Genomic DNA, 5,354 nt, shown 5'->3' on the forward strand with positions numbered 1-5,354 from the left:
TTTTTAATGGACATAAAATTCTTTTGCTGAGTGAACTAAATAGTTACTTTTCCACTTTTAACTTTCAGTTATCTTTCTATTATTCACCTGAGGAACATGCGAATAATTACAAGTGAAGTAGGCATTTTCTTTCTGGCAGCATTTAAATCCATTAACTTAACCACATTGTCTTACCAGGTTGTTTACAGTTATCTAACATGTTATGATAAAGTATAGTCACTGTTCACTTGTTTCTCTTCGTTGTATTCAAAACTGAAAAATACTCTTTAAAATATACTCATAGTCTATGCTTAGTGTACTTGGCATATGCCTAAATTAACTAAAACATGTTAGATCAAAGCTGTATGACCTAAAATGTCCATCACAATCCTATATAATAAAGCGGTAATATGCAAATTAACCCTCAGGCCCTCAAAAGATGGCTGCCTACGATCAGGCTAGCAGCAGGGTGAGTGAGGGACAACCAAATGACTGAAAAGCAGGCTGCGTGGGGCAGCCAGGCCACCAGGGGTGTTAGTGAGGGACGACCAAATGACTGAAAAGCGGAGGCGTGGGGCGACCAGGCTGGCAGGGGTGTTAGTGAGGGACTACCAAATGACTGAACAACAGGCTGTGTGGGGCGAGCAGGCTAGCTCAGTTAGTAGTGACCAGGCCGGCAGGGAGAGGTCAGTTGGGGACAACCTGGCCAGCAGCGGGGAGCAGTTATGGGCGACCTGGCCGGCAAGGGGGGCAGTTAGGGGTGATCAGGCCTGCATGCAGAGGCAGTGAGGGGCAGTTAGGGGCGACAAGGCAGGTGAGCAATTAGGAGCCAGCAGTCCAGGATTGTGAGAGGGATGTCTGACAGCCAGTTTAGGCCCAATCCCCGGGATCATGCCTAAACCGGTAGTTGGACATCCCCCGAGGGGTCTCAGATTGGAGAGGGTGCAGGCTGGGCTGAGGGGAACCCCCTGTGCACAAATTTCGTGCACCGGGCCTCTAGTATTAAAATAATTAACAATTCCTGAAGCATTAATATTAGCTCTTTTATATGCATCATCTTGTTTACTATTGCAACCCTATAAAGTAGCTTGTATTATTGTCCTAATTTGTATAGATGAGAAAATTGCTTTTGAGAGAGATTAAGTAACTTAATTAAGGTCGGCCCTCAAAAGATGGCTGCCTACGATCAGGCTAGCAGCAGGGTGAGTGAGGGACAACCAAATGACTGAAAAGCAGGCTGCGTGGGCAACCAGGCCAGCAGAGAGGGCAGATGGGGGTGATCAGGCTGGCAGGGGGAGCAGTTAGGGGTGATCAGGCAGGCACCGGGGGGGGTGGCGGGGGGGGGGGGGGGGGCAATGGGGGATAAGGACACATATGTAATAGGGATCATGCCTAAACCGGTAGTTGGACATCCCCCGAGGGGTCTCAGATTGGAGAGGGTGCAGGCTGGGCTGAGGGGAACCCCCTGTGCACAAATTTCGTGCACCGGGCCTCTAGTATTAAAATAATTAACAATTCCTGAAGCATTAATATTAGCTCTTTTATATGCATCATCTTGTTTACTATTGCAACCCTATAAAGTAGCTTGTATTATTGTCCTAATTTGTATAGATGAGAAAATTGCTTTTGAGAGAGATTAAGTAACTTAATTAAGGTCATGTAGCTAATAAGTGGCAGAGCCAGCCAGGAATTGAAGCAAGTTTGAAACATCTTCTTAACCTCTGTGAAAACTTAAATGTTCAACAACAGAAGAATGCTCATATGCATTATAAATTCCATGCAATATAATATTATGCAACCACTGGAAATTATGTACCCAAATAATTTGTATTGACTTTGGAAACTATTTATGTTTCAATAGTAAATGAAAGAATATGATACACACTGATATGATATGCCAGGCAGAAGTAATGATATTAAATAGAAGATATGATCCTGTATAATAAAACCCTAATATGCAAATTGGCTGAATGGCAGAATGACCAGTACTGTGATGTGCACTGACCACCAGGAGGCAGACGCTCAATGCAGGAGCCGCCCCCAGCCCACAGGCTCCTACCAGCGGCAGCAGCAGTGGGGAGCGGGGCCAGCAAGCGGGCTGCGCCAGGCCAGCCAAGGCAGGTGTCAGTGGGGCCCCCCAATCGCCCCACTGGTCTCCCCACAAATTGATCCTGATCACCGGCCAGGCCTAGGGACCCTACCCATGCACGAATTTCATGCACCGGGCCCCTAGTATACATATAATGATCTCAGCTATATAGGAAAAAATGTATGAATGTCCATAGGGGAAAAAAAGGAAAGAAGTACAAATAAGTATTAATAACGTTTATCTCTATATGTGGTAAGCCTATGGATGATTTTTGCTTTCTTATTACACATTCCCATAGTGAACATGTATTTCTTTTATAATCAGGAAAAGGGTAATAAAATATTTAATACTCTCAATATGGGAGAAGCAATATAAAGACTTGGTTTCTATGATTAAAGGAATAAGTCCATTAAAAGGTGCAAAGCCTTCAATTTGAGATCTGTTTCTGATGTGTATGGCTATCAGATGTTCAGACACAGTGTAATATTCTCCTGCTTGCTCTATTCTCATCTCCTTTCTGCCTCATGTGGGAGATAAAGCAGAAAGTGTGTGCTTCTCGTTGGGAAGTTGGCATTTGAATGAGATGGCTGCTTTTCTCAGCTTAAAAAAGATAAAAGGAGTTATCAAGTAATGTTTTCTTTCATCTAAGGCTGTTGGTCCCACTCCAACAATTGGAATTGATTGAACTCTGGTGCTTGCAAATTTAAAAACCTACACAGGGGATCTGCTCCCTCTGAATTTTACAAATCAATGGATAAACTCAAAACAAAAGCCCATTACAGAGCACCTCAATGTTTATCTGTTTGGCAAGATAAACACTTGTAAACAAGCATTTTCAACCTGAGCTTCAATAATAGCGCTCTGAGATCTGTATTAGATGTTCAAAACTTGCATAGAACCATAAAGATAGCACAAGCCCAAAGGAAAAAAGTGCTTTTTAAAAAATTAAGTCTTCTGACCCATATTCTCAATTAAATTGTTTCATTCATCTAGATGAGTCATTTCTCTTGACTTTTTATTATTGCTTATGGAATGTAGCATCACATGAAATAGGTATGTTGTTGGTATTTAATTAAATAGTGTTGCTTCATGGAAGCCTAGAAACCATTGAGCCAGGCAGAAGAAATGATATTAAATAGATGTATCCAATGAGCACAATGACCTCTAATTAGTTTACTATCTAGCCCTGAAGTTGTCAAATCTAAATCATTACATTCAATTTGAACTTAAGTGCTTTATTGAGATTAATCAAATTGTAGAAAAAATTTAAAATGACCTTATTTATCTGGAGTCAGTACTTTTGCATAAAAAAATTAATTATATTTCAATCAACAGACCTTAACTTCTAGATCAACATTTTGCAAATTGTCTTTGATGATAGACCAGACCCCTACCCCATTCTACCACTGATTTATTGCAGACCAATACTTTTAAAAAATATATTTTTTTTATTGATTTCAGAGAGGAAGAGAAAGGGAGAGAGAAATAGGAACATCAATGATGAGAGAGATTCATTGATTTGCTGCCTCCTGCACACCCCCCCAATGGGGATTGAGACCACAACCCGGGCATGTGCCCTTGACTGGAATCGAACCCAGGAACCTTCAGTCCACAGGCTGACGCTCTATCCACTGAGCCAAACTAGCCAGGGCCAGACCAATACTTTCATAACATTCAATAAAATTGAAGTACTAGAATAATGGAAAAGGGAAAATAAAGGCACAAAATAAAGCCACCGATTTTTAATAGTTTTAACCGACATACAATTGTCTAATTTTCTAAAAGTTAAATCCTTACTCTCAATTTCTGTACTTATCTTGCCATGAACCAATAATGAACAGTTCCCAGGACTGCAGGGCGTACAGACCACTCTTTATCGCTACTGTGGGCTCCTCTGCTCATCTCCAAGCCCCACACTGGTGTTTGGCTTGGGCTGGGGATCTGATTAGGGAGTGGAAAGAGGCTGACTTCTTTATCCTCACCTCCAGCGCCCCTTGAGAAGGCCTGCTGACCATAATTCTATCAGTGTGGCACCGAGATCTGTCAGCCACAGTGTCCTGATGTTATTCCTGTGTTTATAAACACCGAGGCATGTGCTCCCACGGTTCAGCTGGCTGTAGTTTCATGTGATCACTTTAACCCATGTCAGGGGATCCCAGGAACAGCATACCCCGCTCAACCAGGGGGAAATATTCCCGAGTGTTTTATAGCTATATGGATGAAACAGTTAATAGTTCTTGACAGTGGTCGGCAAACTCATTAGTCAACAGAGCCAAATATCAACAGTATTTCTTCAAAATAAACTCGCCCAGGCCTAAAACTGACTTCTGCGCATGGGCCACGGAATTTCAATCGCACTGTATGCGCACCCGCACGTGGTATTTTGTGGAAGAGCCACACTCAAGGGGCCAAAGAGCCGCATGTGGCTCTCAAGCCGCAGTTTGCCGACCACGGGTATGACAATCATGGTCACAACAACGAAGTTTAAAAAATTTGTGAGAACCCAATGTGATTGCTGACACCCAATACTTTTCTATGGCTGTGCAGCCAACTAAATATAATTCATTTTCTCCCAGGTCAACACAGTGATTCTTAATGTCACCTCATGATTTAAAATTTATTCAGCATTTCAAAGCTGCTTCTTGCTTCCCCACTGGTTGATTCTAACACTCCAGGGAATGGAGGCAGCCCACATCCTGCAGGAGATGGGGGAGCGGGAGGGGGTCTTGTTTGGTCTTTTCAACCAGAAGAAGGCAACATTAGCTGCCATGCTATTCTTGGCATAGTAAGCATGGCAATTGCTTCAAAAGGTGGGGAGCCGGCATTTCTGCAGTGTTGCTGCTTCTCTCCCATCATTCAGTGGCCTGAAGTTGCCCCAGATGACAGAAAGCTATGATTATGTGTAAGTTGTATTCATTTTTTAAAAAAATAGTTTTATTGATTTCAGAGAGGAAGGGAGAGGAGAGAGAAATAGAAACATCAATGATGAGAGAGAATTTGTATTCATTTTTTGAGTATTTATTTACTTTAGTGTTTTGAACTCAATCTGGAAATGTCTACAGTTACCGTATTTGCCGGCGTATAAGACGATTTTTTGGCCCTGAAAAATATAGTTCACTCCTAATTTGATAAAAAACTTATTTTGATCTGATTGTTTACACAATCTATTTAAGAAATGTTGCACATTTCTTTAACTTGAATATTTCTCGAATAGCTTGCCTACAGCTCTCTTTCTCTTTAACATGGAGCCTATGTGTGTGGGGCAAAGAGTAAATTATATACAGAG

At 42.0% G+C, this 5,354-nt stretch overlaps 1 pseudogene; it reads left to right on the plus strand.

Annotated features, from left to right (window-relative positions):
- The first annotated feature begins 1,151 nt into the window (after nt 1-1,151).
- LOC102764527 overlaps nt 1,152-5,354 on the plus strand; it is a 16,169-nt pseudogene continuing 11,966 nt past the window's right edge.

The sequence above is a fragment of the Myotis davidii genome, unplaced genomic scaffold, assembly GCF_000327345.1.
Source record: "Myotis davidii unplaced genomic scaffold, ASM32734v1 scaffold268, whole genome shotgun sequence".
Taxonomy (NCBI): domain Eukaryota; kingdom Metazoa; phylum Chordata; class Mammalia; order Chiroptera; family Vespertilionidae; genus Myotis; species Myotis davidii.